Source organism: Capsicum annuum, chromosome 7, assembly GCF_002878395.1.
Source record: "Capsicum annuum cultivar UCD-10X-F1 chromosome 7, UCD10Xv1.1, whole genome shotgun sequence".
Lineage (NCBI taxonomy): Eukaryota > Viridiplantae > Streptophyta > Magnoliopsida > Solanales > Solanaceae > Capsicum > Capsicum annuum.
This window is the reverse complement of record NC_061117.1, coordinates 212,529,412-212,548,724: the sequence shown is the minus strand read 5'-3', so window position 1 is coordinate 212,548,724 and position 19,313 is coordinate 212,529,412. Positions and strand designations below refer to the sequence as shown.

The 19,313-nt window shown below is 35.8% G+C and overlaps 1 pseudogene; it reads left to right on the top strand.

Moving 5' to 3' along the window:
- The window catches only part of LOC107877339, a 26,839-nt pseudogene extending 8,255 nt beyond the window's left edge, over positions 1–18,584 (top strand).
- The last annotated feature ends 729 nt before the right edge of the window (positions 18,585–19,313 follow it).

Here is a 19,313-nt window from a genome sequence, read left to right as displayed (position 1 = left end):
TTTAAACACTCTCAAAATCCCTAGTTATCTTCCTTAAACATAAGAGGAGAAAAAGAAACCTAGGGTTTGGTCATTCAAGCTTAAAGAGTCAAATTTCTTCATGAATTCTTCGTAATTAAGGTACGTGAGGCTTTCCTAAACTTCATGGGCATGGTGAAATTATTTTAGTAATGTTTTGAATGTTGAGAAATCATGTATTTATGAAGGGTTTTGAATTACATTAAAGAGTATGCATTGTGAACTCTTCCAATGATATAGAGTTGTGGTCTTGAGGCCTTACATTGAATTTAAATTTTTTTCGTGTATATGTAAATACATGTTTTTAGTTTTGAAATATTAATTGAGAGCATGAAGAATGAATTTCTCTCTCTTATTATGTTACTTCTTGATTTACAAGTTAAGGGTTATTCAATGCATGTCTTAAAGCATGACTCAAGGGTTTTACTATTATTTACAAACTTTATATTGGTTGTGAATTGAAGAGAGGGATATTTTACTTTTGTAAATGCTAAATGTGATAATCGAAAGAATTGCACGATTGTTTTGAGAAATTGACCATCATTTGTTGAACTATTGAAAAGAGAGAATCTTTGCATAATTTGACATGTTTTGAAATAAGAACTTCGTATATTGTTAAATATTTTTGGTGGTCAACTGAGTCGATTGGATTGAAAGAACTAAGCATATTATGATATGGCTATGTATATGACTTGCAAGTCTTGGTATAACAATACCAAAGCGGATAATGCTATAACAGACTCAGAATAAAATAGAATTCAGATTTTATTCAGATTTTTAGATTTTTATTTTTGAAAGATGCATGTTTAGAATAGAATAAAAATGGGCTTAAAGAGGGTTAGGTGGTTACCTGAAGAAGACATGAGTTTAGATAACTCAATACCCGAAATCGTGTTTTGCCGATATGGGTTTATTATATCCCCAAAGAGGGATTATATGCTGGCCTAGTGCCCTGTGACGTATCAGAATTAGAAACTCCAACCTTTGTGGAAAACTTTGGTTGGGGGCTTGGCCGCTGAGTTAAGGGTGGATTTCATATAGTCCGTGGAATATAAGAATTGTAGGGTGTACCACCTAGCTCAGATGTAAAACAAAGAAAGGAGTTACGATTTACAGAGTAGTTTTGAAGTCTATTAAAACTGCCCATGTGCTTTATTGTTTTATGTCGACATGATTTACGAAATGCTCTCACCTATGTTGTATACAAATATATTTTGTTTTTGGATTGTTCTGTGTACCAGTACATCTGTATTGACCCCTATATTTCAGGATCTAAGGCATAGTCCAGGGGTCCCGCTAAGCAGTAGAATTATTGTCGAAAGTTGCAGTTGGTGAGTCTCTCTTATTTTAGAAGGCCTTATTATGGGTCATTTGATTATAGTTCAAAGTTTGGCTGAGGGCCTTGTCCTAGTGTTCAGATAGAAGTTGTTTCATGTTGTTAGAGATTTCGCAGACTAATGTTAGATGTTTTGAATGTTTATGGACTCACATTAGTATTTTTTAGTATTAATAAGAAGATGACCATGATTTCCATTTTTACTATGTTTTCTGTGTTTCTTTATAATATGTGAACGTTCCTTGTGACTGCCAATCAGAAGGGCTCTCAAGCCTTCATAGTTCGAGATGCTCACACGGTCAGGGCCTCGGTTCAAGTCATGATAATATGATTTGAAGAAGCTACATTATGCGCCTTCTTTCTTTCTTTATTTATATTTTGAGCTCTGTTAGTTTCATTTCTTAAGTTGTATAGGTATTCGTCTTTAAGTCGGAGTAATTAATAGGGAAATATTCTACTTGCAGGGAAAAGATCCTATATATGGTTTGGTCCAAAACTGCTAGTGTTTATCATGGAACCTAAACTTGTAAAAGAAGTATTCTCCAAAAACTATCTATATCAAAAGCCTCACACAAGTCCATTAGCCAAGTTTTTGTTACAAGGACTGGTAAGTCGTGAGGAAGACAAATGGTCCAAACATAGAAAAATCATCAATCCTGTTTTCCATCTAAAGAAGCTAAAGGTTTGCAACTGCAATATATTTTGTTTGATCAAGTTATCCTTTTCTATTTTCTTTTCTTTTCAATGAAATGTCAACTTAATTGAGATTTCCTTTTAATGTATTTGTTTGGAACAATTCATCTTGCGTTCCTGAATACAAAGTCTATAAATTTTGAAGACAGTCCCATCATTTTTTTCTCTTAACCATTTCTTAAATAACATATGGTTCCAGCTTTTAGTTTGAGCTGCACAGAGATGCTGTGCAAATGGGAAGATATTGTTTCAGTTGAGGGCTCATATAAGATAGATGTATGTCCTTGAACAGAATCAGAGTTCTTGGAATATGAACTCTGTAAGTTGTAGATTAGAGAAGAAGGAAGAAGAGTGAACAAAGAAGAAATGGAATGGAGAGCTTGATCATTGATTGAATCTTATGTTTTCTTAGCTTTACATGTAGTGAGTAGTGTGTATATATATTGTTACATGGAAGGATCTAGAAGCTAACTTCCTAACTAACTCTATCAACTATACTTTACACAGTTAGTTAAATAACTAACTTTCTGGAACAGATTAACTGTTACATTGAACTTGTAGCTCTTTCTTCTTTTTTGAACACTCCCCATAAATCTAGGTGATCCCATATAGATTTAGGATGCCTAGCTTGGACATTAAATTTTCATGTTGAGATCTTTTGAGGCCCTTAGTTAGCACATCAGCTGGTTGATCCCTGGAAGGAATATAGTTGACTGTAACTAGTCCTTGAGTGATCTTCTCCCTCATGAGGTGGCAGTCTATTTCAATGTGTTTGGTTCTTTCATGATATACAGGATTGGATGCAATTTGTATTTCTGACCTGCTATCAATGTGAATTTTTGTAGGCTATTTGACATTAATCCCAATCTCCTTTAATAGTCTTGAAACCAGATAAGTTCAGCCACAGTTGCCGCAATGCTTCTGTATTCAGCTTCAGCTAAACTCCTGGAAATTGTGTTCTACTTCTTAGATTTCCAAAAAACAATAGATTCTCCTAACTTTACCAAGTAGCCAGTGACAGATCTTCTTGAGAATAAACATGATGCCCAATCTGCATCAAAGTATGCAGAGACTTCTGCATTTGCTTGGCTTGACATTAATACTCCTTGTCCAGGTTTCTTCTTAATGTGTTTGACTAGTCTGATAGCAGCATCCATGTGGGATTTTTTTGGTTGTTATAGAAATTGACTGAAAGTATGGACACTATAAGCACTATCAGGTCTGGTCATAGTGAGATACAATAGTTTTCCTATGATTTTCTAATAAGCATGCAGATTAGCTGGTGGATCAGTGGGTCCTTGCTCATTTTTATAGATATGATCATCATACTCCTTAGTAGTCAGCTTGATCTTTGTGTCTATAAGTGTAGCAGCTGTTTTAGCAGCACCAAGTCCCAATTTAGATACAAGCTCTAATACATATTTTCTCTTGTGCATTAGAATACCTTATTTTGATCTTGCAAATTCAATACCTAAGAAAAAATTGAGTTCACCTAGATCTTTCATCTTGAAGGCTTGCTGAAGTTTGTCTTTTGTGTCTTCAATCAGTCTTAGAGTGTCTCCTGTGATTAACATATCATCTACATAGACTAAGACAATCATAGTACCTTCACTATTGTGCTTTATGTATAGAGAGTGATCTAGCTGACTCTATGGCATTCCACTCCTGGGAGGCTTCTTGAGACCATATAGGGACTTTGAGAGTCTACACACTAGTTTCTTCTCCCCCTGGCTCTTGAACCCTGTGGCAGGTCCATGTAAATTTCTTCAAGAAGGTCACCTTGCAAAAATGCATTGTAGACATCCATTTGGCATATGAACCAATGCTTTCGAGCTGCAATGGCAAGAATTGTTCTCACTGTTTTCATCATAACAACAGATGAGAATGTCTATTGAAAATCACTTTCTTCTTGTTGGCTATAACCCTTAGCAACCAACCTTGCTTTGAATCTTTCTACCTCACCAGTAGCTTTGTATTTTATTTTGAAGTTCCATTTACAGCCTATAGGTTTCTTACCTTTAGGTAGACTAGTGATTTTCTTCAAGTGTTGCAATCTCAGTTTTCATTGCTTCATCTACCTAAGATCTTTCAGTGCCTCATTATAAGTGGCAGGTTCAATGGTAGTGGATGAATATGCTATGCAAGTCTGGTACTTGGGAGATAGTCTATCACATGTCATGTATTTACCTAAAACATAAGGTTCTTCCTGATGTATGTTGAGAGACATAAAATCCTTGAGCCATAAAGGAGCCTTTCTAGTTCTGACCGTCCTCCTTGCAACAACCTGTACTTACTCCTCTGCTTGAGGCATATTTGATGTTTGATCCTGATCATCTTGCACTGGTGTAGCTTCTGCCTGCACCCCAGGATTAGTATGTTTCACTATTGGTCTTTGAGTAGTTTTTGTATTATGTGAGAGCATTGTGTCAGGTGTATATAAGTCTGACCAATTAGACAATGTCTCATTGAGTTTAACAGCTATGAGATGTTGAGTTTGAGTAGCTTTTTCTTTGAAAGGGAATACTTCTTCTCTGAAGTTGACATCTCTGTTGACAAAAAATATTTTATTAGCATGATCATACAGTAAATATCCCTTTTGATTTTTTGAATAGCCCATTAATATACATTTTCTTATTCTAGATTACAATTTATTTGATTGTTGAACTATTTTAGCATAGCATAGACAACCTAGAGTTCTCATATGACCAATAGCAGGTTTTTTTCCATATACTTTCTCATATGGTGACATGTGATCTAGTATAACTATAGGCAACCTATTGATTATATATACTACTACTTTGACACACAAACCCCAGAATTTATAGGCATTGCGCCTTGAAATCAAAGGGCCCTAGTGACTTCTAAAATGTGCCTGTGTTTTCTCTCAGCCACTCCATTTTGTTGAGGGTTGTAGGCATAAGTTGTTTAATGGATGATGCCTAGTTTTGTAAATAAAGCATGTCATACTGAGTTTACAAGATCAAAACCATTGTCAGACCTAATGATTTTAATATTCTTATGAAAATGAGTCTTGACATACTGAATAAACTGAGAAAGTGACACACACACATCATACTTAAGCTTAAGTAAATATATCCAAGTCATTCTAGAGTAGTCATCAACTATTGTTAAAAAGTATCTATTTCCTTCAATTGTGGGAACTTTGTAGGGCCCCTATACATCCATGTGTAACAATTCAAATGTGCTAGAAGTCTTAATACATGAAGCAGGAAAAGAAAGCCTAACTTGCTTTGCACATGGGCAAACTACACACTCAATGATCTTATTGGCAGATATGCTATTATCTATGGATAGAACTCTCTTATGTACTTTAGTTTAGGCATGTCCTAGTCTTTTATGCCATTAGGCTATGTTTAGATTTACACTATCAATAACAAAATCACAGATAGATGTAGTGGTCGAATCAGTAAGTACATCAGATCTTTGTGTAATTATTGCAGCATCATTCATAGTAGTGTTAGCAAGAACATATAATCCATCAGCTTCTCTACCAATCCCCTTCACCTTCCCACTGTAAAGATCCTAAAACACACATAAATCAGGATAAAGAGCAACTAAACAATGTGATTCTTTTGTAAGTTTAGATACTAACAGTAAGTTTAATTTAAACTAAGGGAGGTGAAAAACATTTATGATAGTGTCTTGTCCAAACACATTGCATAAACCAACATTTGTGACTAGAGATATATCACCATTTGGTAGGTATACTCTTTTTGGCGCTTCACTGTTAGATATAGAGGTTTTGATTAAGGCATTGAGATTTGCAACCATGTGATTGGTTGCACCTATGTCTATAATCCATGGACCCTTACTGGTGGAGCTTATTGACTCTACCATTTTACCTGCAGCATGAGCTGAATACTTAGCCATGTCTTCTTTGTGTAGTAGCTGTAGAATTCGAGCATATTGTTCATTAGTGAAGGTGCATGGAGTTGGTTGATATGCAGCTCCTCCTAACATGGACTTGACAACAGTTGTAATACTAGTATCTTGAGGTAGTATGGAGTAAGGGGTCTGCATATGTCCTGCATTTTCTATGTTAGAATTGCAGACTATATTTGTACCTACACTAGTGCCAATTTTCTTTTTGAATTTGAAATCAGCAGGGTAACCAACCACTTTCCAGCAATTCTCCCTTGTATGGCCTCTAATCTTGCAGATTTCACAGTAAAGAGTGTGACTCTTTTTGAATTGTTTATTTTATTATACTCCTCTGGTAAACACTGTTGACTCATTTCCTTTAGGATAAAGATCATTGGCTCTATAGAACATAGCAGACTCATATCCTATAGAGGTTGGATTAGCACCAAGAATACCAGTTGGAGCACCTATAGATCTTTGACTCTCATCTGTGATTACCATAACATAAGCTTGGTTAATAGTTGGTAGTGGATTCATAAGCAATATCTGGCTTGTTGCTTGGCCATATGACTCATTTAACCCCATCAAGAATTGAAACAACTTTAATTTATGGAGATGAGCAGCATAATCTTTTGATGTTTCACAGTTGCAACCTGGAATAGGCATTAAAACTTTAAATTCTCCCCATGGGTCTTTCAGTCTTGAGTAACGGAGAGATACAAAAGTTGTTCCCTGGGATAGAGTAGCTATCTTCGTGTGAAGATTGAAATTCTTGACCCATCAATCTTATTAAATCTCTCACAGAGATCATTCCAGACTGCTTGAGCACTTGTAGCATACATTATAGCTCCAAGAAAGCTCTTAGCTACTGCACTCATGATCCAAGAGAGAACAACGACATTTACTCTTTCCCAGTGATTTCCCAATTCAGGAGAGAATTTGTCCTTGGAACACGAACCATCTACCATTCCTAGTTTGTTCCTTCCTAACAGTGAGAGTCTCATAGATTGAAACCACATTGAGAAATTTTCAATTCCAGTTAATTGAAATGAAATGATCTTAAACCACTTACATTTGAGGGATGCAAGAACAGAGGGTGATTGTAGACGACTCCAATAGAGTTTTGTGCACCTATTTCACCATTTGCTGAGCTTGAAGATTCCTCAATATTTGCACCTTTTTTAGAAGGTAGCACCATTGTTGTAAATCAATTTCTTTAGATTCTTGAAACTGAATGTCGCGGAAGCTAAAACTTAATCTTAAAAGTAAGCATAAAATTGCATGGCTTTGATACTATAAACAGAATCAAAGTTCTTGGAATATGAACTCTGTAAGTTGTAGATTAGAGAAGAAGGAAGAAGAGAGAACAGAGAAGAAATGGAATAGAGAGCTTGATCGTTGATTGAATCTTGTGTTTTCTTATCTTTACACATAGTGAGTAGCATGTACATATATTGTTACATGGAAGGATCTAGAAGATAAATTCCTAACTAAATCTATCAACTATACTTCACACAGTTAGTTAAATAACTAACTTCCTGAAACAGATTAACTGTTACATTGAACTTGTTGCTCTTTCTTCTTCTTTCAACAGGCCTCACCTTCAACAACTGACTATCAATGTGATCTCTTGAACAACTTTTAGCAGTAGCTATGAAGAAGGTAGAAGGATATTTGAACTTCCAAATGAACAAGCTCAGTATTTTATAGAAGCTTTGAACTCTGTTTATATCCCAGGAGACAGGTAAAAAGATTTGCTTTAACTATATAGTCATAGGCTCCAATTCAAAGCTCATTGGGAAGCACAACATAATAAGACCTCACTCTCATGTTCGATAATTTATTGATGTATGTCTCTTTCCCTTTTCTGATTTCTTATATATTAAACTATTTCATAGGTTTTTGCCAATAAAGAGGAACAGAAGAATGAAGGAAATTGAAAAGGATATTCAGGCCTCAATTAGAGGTATTATTGATAAAAAAAGTGAAGGAAATCAAAGGAGGAGAGGTGAATAATGAGGATCTAATTGGCATATTGCTGGAATCATATTTTAATGAAGTCGGAGAGCATGGAAACAATGATTTTGTAATGAGCACCGAAAAAGTCATTCAAGAATGCAAATTATTCTATTTTGCTGGCCAAGAGACTACATCAGTATTGCTTGTATGGACTCTAATTTTGTTGAGTAGGTATCAAGATTGGCAGGTGCGGTCCAGAGAAGAGGTGTTGCAAGTCTTTGGGAGTCAGGATCTAGATTTTGATAGATTGAATCATCTAAAAGTTGTAAGTATTATCAGAAGTTGGTTCAATTCGTCAGCCATGGACTTTCTAGCTGTTAATGCTACAAGGTGGTGACTATATATAGCCATGTTTTCCCTAGGAAAGTCAATTCTATGACCATGCTTTCATAATGTTATTGGAATCCGTCCTAGTAGGGGCAGTTATAGTATATCAACAGTGGGTGTGACTGCAACAATTGCTTATGCTTAAACTCAAACAATTTTTAGGAAAAAATTGTAGTGAAACTATGTTCACACTCATTTTCACAAAAGAGTAGTGGGTGCAGTGGTACATTGAAACCATATAGTTAAAACTCTAGATGATAAAACATAGCTTTCTCGTTTGTAGACTGATTGCAAGCTAAATGAGTACTTTACTGGGAATAGTTTTGGCATAAAAGTTTTCATGCTATATGAAACTGATGGAGAACTTTCTGATGCAGGTTACAATGATCTTGTATGAGTCTTTAAGGTTATACCCCCCAATAATGTCAATTATCCGATGGCCTAATAAAGATACTATATTAGGAGATCTCTCTTTACCAACAGGTGTATTACTCTACTTACCACCGGTGTTATTGCATCACGATGAAGACATATGGGGTGAAGATGCAAATAATTTCAACACATAGAGATTCAAAGAAGGAGTGTCAAGTGCAACAAAGGGTCAATGCATATTACTTCCATTTGGCTCTGGTCCCAAAATATGCATTGGACAAAATTTTGCTATGTTAGAAGCAAAGATTGTTAGAGTATGAGCCCTACTAATTGCCTATCTATGGAATAAGGAAGTAAATGTGGTTCATAGAAGTAAATACTGAACATAGTATTTTTACGTGAAAAACACCCAGCTCAAGAAAAGTGTAAAAAATCATGACCTTTACCTCTAAAGCATTTAACCCCAACTTCACTATAATTCTTGAGCCTCAACAATTAATAGAAATACAAGACTTTTTGTTAACTAGGAATTAAAACTTCTAACTCCTATCGCTACAAAAACACAAATCTTCTCAAGACAAGTGTTCCCAAGTCTTTGAGTTCCCAACTTGAAGACACGATTCCTAACTCAATATATAGATCACTGAGACTAGAATAATGACTCATTACAACACAAAGAACCTATTTACTACACAGTCTACGACTTGCTAAGTAAGGGACCAGGTTCTTCTTCAAGTACGTGAACTGTTATGCTGATTGTTGATTTTCTTTTCAGTGCATTAAGTGAATTACTTGATCATGCTTTGTTGTATATATGCACCCTGATAATTAATCCTGTGATAGAATCCTTGTTGATTTATGCTTTTTTTTTCTCTTCTATCAAATAACTTCACTCCTTGTTGTAGTCGTTTTTCCTCCCCTGGTTGAATAGGACTTTTTTGCTTTATCCTTTATCCTTGCAGAACTCTTCTCATTGTTGGAATTCTAGATTAGCTCAACTTCTAAATATTGCATTTTTCTTCCACTTTACTGAAGTGATAAGTGTTTGAGATGGTTCTTGAATATTCTTTCTTATCCACTCCTGTCTATACGCAGTATCATCTTATCAGCAGCCTTGCCTGCAGCTTTTCTTTGTACATTTGAATGAACCAGCTTTCACAACATGTTTCATTCACATATCTATCATCAAAACTCCATATGCCTTAACAAATTCCCCCTTTTTGATGATGACAAACATAGCAGAACATCACAGAACCCTAACATACTCAATAAGGCATTGAATAAAAGATTAGCACAGAATGAAATAGGTTAGTCATTGATTTATAAGCATTGCATATCCTACTCTACTCTTTCCCTTTTTGACATCATCAAAAAGCTGGATCAACAAGTGATAAACATTCTAATAATTCATGGCCATTGAGGCTATCACTAAGATAATCAAAATTCAGAATAAGGGAACATGAATGCAATATGATAAAGCAGGAGAAGAAAATAGTAGAACAACCAAGCCCATTTTATTCATTTGCAGAGATGACTACATATACCAAAAAGTAAACTAAGAGAGAACAAGCTGTCAGAAAAAAGAATAAAATGAGATAGGCTTAAGATATCAGTGAAGAGACTAAGTAGAGGAAGATGAGGGAATAAGAGTGGTAAGTTTCCTAATAACATCTGCATTTTCAGCTCTCTTTTTTTCAACAAGGATTTAAGGGAAGCAATTTGAGCATGGAGGATCCCTTTTTCTTCTTCGTGGGCAGCCTGTGCAGCCTTCAAAGTTGCCTGAGAAATTTCCACCTCATCTTGTTTCTCAGCCAATGAATTTCTCAATCTTTGCATCAGATTATCAACACTCTTCATGGAAACATGTAGCATTATATAATTAATATGCCCTATGATATATTTGGTAGTCTGTGAAGACCATACTTGAACAGAAACACCAAAGTCCTCAAATATGGGGGTGAGCCAGAATTGATAAGGTAGAGCATGTCCATTCATTTCCGTAAGTAAAACCCTTTGCATATGTTTTAGTATGAGTTGAGGCAGATCAATTCTTACTTTAGTATCCAACAGTTCCATGAGTGTAAGATTAAGAAAACTAGCCACACACTGTCTCTCTTTCCTAGGGATAATTATTTTATGGACCAGATCAAAATAGAGCTGATGTAATGGGGACATCTCCCTCTTAAGGATTCTTTTATGGTGGAGCAAGTTAGAATTTCCAGAAAACTTTCTACATATGTCAAGGGCAGAAGAAAGATTATCCAGAGGAGGCCAGGCACCTTTGACATAGTGACCCCATCCCCCAGAAGGAATACGTAAAATCCTAGCAATGTCAGTAACATAAAGGTTCATGGTAACCTTTCTGACAGTGGTGGAGAACAACTCACCAATTCCCACCCAATTTGTATAAAACTCATACACTTCAGGTTTAGCAAATCTACGCTGAAGATCACCCTGAAGAAATAAATGTGACCAACCTTGAAACTCTAATTTTTCCAGTAACACTTGCATATAAGGCCCCCTAAAACCACTAAAAACCCTTCCTCTATTTAATTTCCTCTTTTTAAAGTGAAGATGATGAGCCTTAGGAGTATCCTGATGAGAATATGAGTGGGGAACTTCAAACTCAGGTTCTAACTCATCAGTAGCATCTGGAGTAAAGTTAGAGTCAGATGAGTCAGAAGGAACAGGTGGGGTAACCTATTTCTTGAGACGAGTAGAAGGCTTGGGAGGGGAAACTTTTGAGGAGGAGGATCCTTTAATAGTAGAAGGAAATTTTAAAGAGGAGAAGGCCTTTTGAGTAGATTTAGAATAGGATTTTGTGGGCAACGAGGTTTTTGTAACTTTGGCCATGATAGTTTTTGTCTTTCTGATAGATCGAAGTAGAAGATCAGGAGAAGATGCATAAGGAGGGGTGGAATCAGGTGTAGCCACACGTTTTTTTTTTTGCTGGCTCAAAGAGCCTCAGCCAAGGATGCATCTTCTCATTGTTTTATTCCTCGAGTGTGAGGAGTGCGGGGGATAGCTACATTTGGAGAAGGCTCTAGAAGGGCAGTATTGTGAACAGTGATAGGAATGAAAGGGGGTTTTCTTGGGAACTTGGACCTTTACCTTCTGGGGATTAACTCTGTAATAGGAAGGTCATATCTGTCACTAGGATTATCATCATCTTCAATAATTTAGAGTGGGATAATAGGAGGAAGGAAGGGTTTCGAAGAGAATAGAGAAGGAGAAGAAATTTGGGCAAAAGGGTTTGGGAAATTTCTAAAAGAAGCAAAATTGGTGAATTTCTGGGAGAGTGAAGGAGGAATTAAAGGAGGTAAGGTAATGTTTGGATGAAGGATAAGTGTAGTGAAAGGATTTGGAATAGAGTCAGTGGAGGAGGAAGAAGATGATGCCATTGTTGAATCAAGAAGGTATTCTTGAGTAAGAAGAAAGTGCAGAGAATTTTTAGTGTAGAAATAAAACAATCGAAAGCGTATTTAAGAGAAAAGGGATGAGGAAGTTTAAGAGGTGAGGGACTGTATTTGGCAGAGCATAATGATAAGTGTTTCAGTCCTAATGGGAAAGGAAGTGGCAACTTTATAAACAGGGAAGGGACTCTTTGTATTTTGGCGGTTTAAATGGACCAATAAGGAACCAGGAAAACAACTTGTTTCTCTTTAAGCTACTTTGAAGTAATAATAAGCATACCTGAATGACAAAATAGACAAAATTGCTTCTGTAATCAAGGCTTTCTACAAAATCAACACACACATGTTAATCAACCATACTCTAAAATCTTGGACTTAGAATACATAACTTAATAAGTGAGACTAAATTGATAAACAATCATTTGTAACATCAACTTATTCTAGTCAATCATTGAAGGAGACTTATGCAATTTTAATCATCCTCAAGGCTAACCTATTTTTTTCAAAGTGTTCTTTACTCAAGGCCTTAGTGAAAATATCAGCAATCTGTTCCTTAGTAGAACAAAACATAATGGATATATGACTTTTTTCAACATTATCTCTAAGAAAGTGATGCCTAATATCAATATGTTTGGTTCTCTTATGTTGAACAAGATTTTTAGCTATGTTAATAGCACTGGTATTATCACTAAAAATAGGAATACAACTAACATCTATACCAAAATCCATGAGTTGTTGCTTAATCCATAGCAATTGAGCACAACAGGATCCTGCAGCAATATATTCAGCTTCAGCAGTAGATAGAGCAACTGAATTTTGCTTCTTAGTGGACCAGGTAATCAAACATAATCCAAAAAAGTGTGCCATTCCTGTAGTTCTTTTTTGGTCCACCAGATATCCTGCATAATCAGCATCTGAGTAACCTATCAAATTAAAGTTACTACCTTTGGGGTACCATAAGCCAAGATCACTGGTTTCCTTCAAGTATCTGAAGATTCTCTTCACAGATTTTAGATGAGAATCTTTGGGTTTTGCTTGAAACCTGGCACATAGACCTACATTGAACACAATGCCAAGTCTGCTTGCTGTGAGGTACAATAATAACCCAATCATACCTTTATACATCTTTTTCTCTATATCTAAAGTTGTTTCATCCAACTCCAACTTTGTGGTAGTGGCAATAGGAGTACTTATCTCTTTTGCCTCTTCCATGAGAATCTCTTGAGAAACTCTTTGGCATACTTTTGTTGGTGAATCATTGCCCCTGAAGCTGACTACTTTATTTGTAAACCTAAGAAGTAATTCATCTCTCCCATCATACTCATCTCAAATTCAAAACTCATGAGTTTGGCAAACTCATAAGTCATACTCATATTTGTTGAGCCAAAAATAATATCATCCATATACACATGTACAACTAACAAATCCTTCCCATTAGTTTTCAAAAAGAGGGTATTATCAATTTTACCTCTGGTATATCTATTTTCCAATAGAAACTTTGACAGTCTCTCATACCAAGCTCTTGGAGCTTGTTTCAATCTATACAAGGCTTTATCCAATTTGTACACATGATTTGGAAACTCCCTGCTTTTAAATCCTGGAGGTTGTTTAACATACACTTCCTCCTTGAGAATTCTATTTAGGAAGACACTCTTCACATCCATTTGATAAAGGATAAAATCCATGTATGCAGCAAAAGCAACAAGTAATCTTATAGCTTCAAGTCTTGCTACAAGAGCAAAAGTCTCATCAAAGTCAATTCCTTCTTTTTTATTATATCCTTGAACCACCAATCTTGCCTTGTTTCTTGTAACTGTTCTATGCTCATCAACTTTATTTCTATACATCCATTTAGTCCCAATTACTGATCTGTCTTTAGGGAGAGGAACTAAGTGTTATACTTTGCTTCTCTCAAACTGATTCAACTCTTCCTGCATGACTATGATCCAATAGCATCAAGCAATGCTTCAGTTATCTTCTTTGGCTCAATCTCTGAAAGGAATTCCTTGAAGGCATACATACTTCTCAATTCATACCTTGTGGTGATCCCCAGATGAGAGATCAGTAAGAATATTCTCAATGGGATGTAATCCTTGATACTTATATCCAAGAACATTCTCAATGGGTTGTAATCCTTGATACTTATATCCTTTTGGAATTAAGCTTGGTGTGCTACCAGGATTATTGTTGATGTGCTGAACTAGGGTATGCTCAATTCCCCGTATCACTGTGCCCTCAGCTTCAGTTCCCCCTATCAAAATATCTCCATGTTTGGTAGCACCAGTTGATGCAACAGGTCATACAACATGTTCCTTCGTGTCACTTCCTTCCTGCAGGTTAGTCTTAACACAGGATTCATCAAAGATTACATGCATTCTTTATTCAACACAGTTAGTTTTGTTATTTAAAACCCTATAGGCCTTACTATGAAGTGAATATTCTAAGAAGATTCTCTCATCACTTTTAGCATCAAATTCACAAAATTATCCTTTCCATTATTATGTATGAAATATTTACATCCAAAGATTCTATGATGAGAGATATTATGCTTTCTTCCTTTTAGTAATTCATAGGGAGTCTTTTCTAACAAAGGCCTAATTATTTATCTATTTATGATATATGCTACAGTACTTATAGCCTCAGCCCAAAGGTTTTTAGCAACATTTGCTGCGAGCATCATTGTTCTATCTATATCTTCTAAGGTTCTATTTTTCCTTTCCACCACTTTATTTTGTTATGGTGTTCTAGGAGCTAAGAAGTTGTGATCTATACTATTTGCTGAACAGTATTTCAAGAATTTTACATTCTCAAATTTTGAACCATGGTCAGACCTAATAGAAACTAAAGAAGTACCCAGTTTCTTTTCAATTTTCTTAATGAAGATTTCAAAAACATCAAAGGCATCTTTTTTAGAGGCTAGAAACAAAGTCCAAGTAAACCTGGAATAGTCATCAACAATTACAAGCACATACCTTTTTCCACCTGAAGTCTCATAGGTCCACATAAGTCTATATGAACCAGGTCAAGGTACTTGGTAGTACTAACATGGTTCTTTAATTTAAAAGAGGATCTTACTTACATCCCCCTTACACATGCACTACATAGCTTTTCTTTCTTGAACTTGGTCTTGGGTAATCCCAATACCATGTGTTTGGATGAAAGTATGTTAAGTTGTTTCAGACTTGCATGACCAAGTCTTCTATGCCAAAGGAGGGGATCATTTTCTATAGCACTTAGACAATTCAACTCTGGTCCTGGTAGTACCATGATGTCAACTTTGTATACATTTTTGTATCTCCTTGTAGTAAGCACAACCTCTTTAGTATCCATCTTTTTTACCTTGACTCCTGCAGCAGTAAAAGTAACTTTATTACCTTTATCACACAACTGAAAGATGCTCAGCAGATTATGCATTAATCCTTCTACAAGATAGACATCCTCCAATGCTTTTGACTCAGATGAGCCAATCTTTTCAATTCCAGTTATGATTCCCTTTTTTCCATCACCAAAAGAGACTCCTCCTCCATTTATTTTAGATAGTGAAAGGAACTTTTTCTTATCACCAGTCATGTGTCTTGAGCAAGCACTGTCCAAATACCAGTGCCTTTTTTTTCCTTGCACCTTCTCCTATAAAAGAATTCAAAGGTTAGCCTTAGGAACCCAGACAAGCTTGGGTCCTAATTTATGAGTGAAAGGATGAATTAAATCTCTCTTAGTCCATGATGGCAATATGTAGTGCAACCTGTTTAACTGATCAGAACTGGTTTTGCTTCTTTTGATTTGAGAAGATCTGTTAGCCAAATTTTGACTGGCTAATCTGCTTTTTGCGGCTACTGGACATTCAATGGTGGGATGTACAAGGTTTCCACAAATGAAACATAAATCTTTTGGTTCATTAAAACTTTTGTGGAATCCCAAACCTGACTTTTCATTGAAATTTTTCTCACTTAATTTGTGAACAATTCTAGAGGAGTTTGTCCACCTGTTAGCCCTTTTAAAATCCAATTTGAGTTTAGATATTTCCTGATTCAACTCATTCATTTTTTAGTTAAATTATGGCATTCTTGTTTGTATTTAACAAGCTCAAGTTCAGCAGTTTCTTATTCTTTACTCATGGTCTTCTTTCCATTTTCAGTAAGAGTTAAATTGAGAACTTCAGAACTGAGATCATTGTTTAAAATCTCAAGTTCTACAACCTATTTCTTGAGTATGCAACTTTCCTTGTCGACTGTATCTGAGCAAGACCTTAAATCAATAAGATCAAATTTAAGACTTGCCAGACTATTGAACAATTCATCCCTATCAGAGGTTAACTCTTGAAAATCATCAATCAATGCATTCATCAAGGAAATAAGTTTTGACTTAGAGAACAATTTTAGTTTTTCTTTGAGTTCGAGTATACTTACCTCAGAGTGCTTATCTTCTTCATCTAGATTTGAATCCCTAAGATCCATGAATGTAGTTTTACCAATTTCACCTTCATCAAAATCAGATCCCCAGCTGCTATCATTGCATGCTCCTCTTTCCTTTTTGCCTTCAGTTCCTTTTCAGCCCTTTATTTTTTCCATTCAATTCCCAGACTGGACACTCCCTAATCTGATAATCAATTTTTACACATTTGTATCTCCCATTTGGATTGTCATTAGAACGTTTCTTAGTACCTGTTCCCTTCTTCTTCTTGAAGAATTTTCTGAAGTTCTTAGTTATGAAGGCAACTTGCTCCTTATCAAGTTCAAATTCATCATCACTCTCCTAATCCTTCAATGCTAAGATTTTATCAGGACCTGCTCGTTCTTTGACTCCATCAACTTCCATTTCATAAGTTCTTAAGTTCCCTACTAGTTCATCCAGAGTCATACCTTCAAGATCCTTATTCGCCTCTCTGATTACAGTCACCTTGACATTCCATTTTGATTTTGGTAATACCTCAGTACCTTTTCAACTTGTTCTTCCTTAGAGATGACTTTTCCTAAAGAAGTCAGCTCATTTGTTAAAGTGGTAAGCCTATTCATCATTTCATGCAAGGTTTCATTTTTCTTCATTTTGAATGCCTCATATTTAGTGAAAAGGAGAGAGATCCTAAACTTTCTGACTTGAGAAGTGCCTTCATGAGCATTTACCAGTGCATCCCAAATTTTCTTAGCAGTGGTGCAAGTGGATACCCTGTTGTATTCAGCGGGTCCTAGTCCACAGACCAAGATATTCTTAGCCTTTGTAGTTTTCTTCAAAGCCAAGAAGTCATCTGGAGTAAATTCACTCCTAACTTTCTCAACTTGTTCACCATCAACTGTCTTCATTAGAATAGTGGGACCATCAGTAATCCTGTTCCATAATTCATAATCTTCACCTTGAATGAATATCTTCATTCTTGCTTTCCACCAGATAAAATAAGAGCCATCAAAAAGTGGAGGTCTAGTAGTTGACTGACCTTCACTGTGACTAGTAGGAGGTGCGAAATTCATCATATTGATCTTTTCTTAGGTATTAGCCTTATTTAAGAAAACCTCGCTCTGATACCACTTGTTAGAGTATGAGCTTTACTAATTGCCTATCTGTGGAACAAGTAAGTAAACGTGGTTCACAAAAGTAAATACTGAACACAGTGTTTTTACGTGGAAAACACCCAGCTCAAAAAGGGTGTAAAAAATCACGACCTGTACCTCTTCAGGATTTAACCCTAACTTCACTATAATACTTGAGCCTCAACAATCAGCAGAAATACAAGACTTCTTGTTAACTAGGAATTAAAACTTCTAACTCCTATCGCTACAAAAACACAAATCTTCTCAAGACAAGACACGATTCCTAACTCAGTTTATAGGTCACTGAGACTAGAACAATGACTCATTACAACAAAAAGAACCTACCTACTACACAGTCTACAACTTGCTAAGTAAGGGACCAGGTTATTCTTCAAGTATGTGAACTGTTATGCTGATTGTTGATTTTCTTTTCAGTGCATTAAGTGAATTACTTGATCATGCTTTGTTGTATATATGCACCCTGATAATTACTCCTGTGATAGAATCCTTGTTGATTTATGCTTCTTTCTTCTTTTCTCTTCTATCAAGTAACTTCACTTCTTGTTGTAGCCGTTTCTCCTCCCCTGGTTGAATAGGACTTTTTTGCTTTATCCTTTATCCTTGTAGAACTCTTCTCATTGTTGAACTTCTAGATCAACTTAACTTCTGAATATTGCATTTTTCTTCCACTTTACTGAAGTGATAAGTGTTTTAGAAGGTTCCTGAATATTCTTGCTTATCCACTCCTGTCTATGCGCAGTATCATCTTATCAGCAGCCTTGCCTACAGCTTTTCTTTGTACACTTGAATGGACCAGCTTTCACAACATGTTTCATTCACATGTCTATCATCAAAACTCCACATGCCTTAACAAAGATGGCCTTGGCTATGATCCTACAGAGTTTTTCATTCGAACTGTCTCCATCTTATGTGCATTCTCCTCATTCCATGATAACTACGCAACCCCAATACAGTGCTCCACTTATTCTGCACAAACTATAGTTTGTACTTGTAAGCAATGTCATGTTATATATTAAGAATTAGTCAGAAATGTTTAATAATGGCTTGTAGAACTGCCAAATGGAACTTCATATCTACATTTGTGTGTTGGTAGACTGTTGTAATTGGAAAAGCTTATTGTTTATTTTAGTTTTAAGTTCTGTACGCAGATAGTACTCCTTCCTTTGGCTTGCAACTAGAAAGTTCGGGTGCTATCGGAATTCTTTTTTTCATAGTTCCTGTAGCATATTAGAATGAGCAGAGGCAATGCTACTTGTTATCTGCAACCACTATACCAGTATGATATTCCACATTCCATGGCTTTGATTATACCAATATGATATTCCACATTCCATGGCTTTGATTATGTGCTGCACTAGTTGTTGAAAGATGGACATATTAATATTTTACGAGTTTCGAGATTAGCTTGCAGTGTGCTTATTTTATGCATGCTTGGAAAGATAGTTTGCACCAGTAGTACCATAGTCACCTTGTCGAAAGGGATGTCAATTACCCTGTTTAGATAGGTGTGACAATTTCTTTTATGTATGTATACAGTATACTGATTGTTGAATCTCCTTAGACTCTTCATGTAGTTATATCATGGCATAATACATAAGCAGGTACTTCAACTTGATCTTAGCTGACATCTATGCTCTCCAATTTTGGGTGTCACAACTAGGCACTAAAAATTGTATAAAGTTGAATAAGTAGACACACATGTCCTACGGG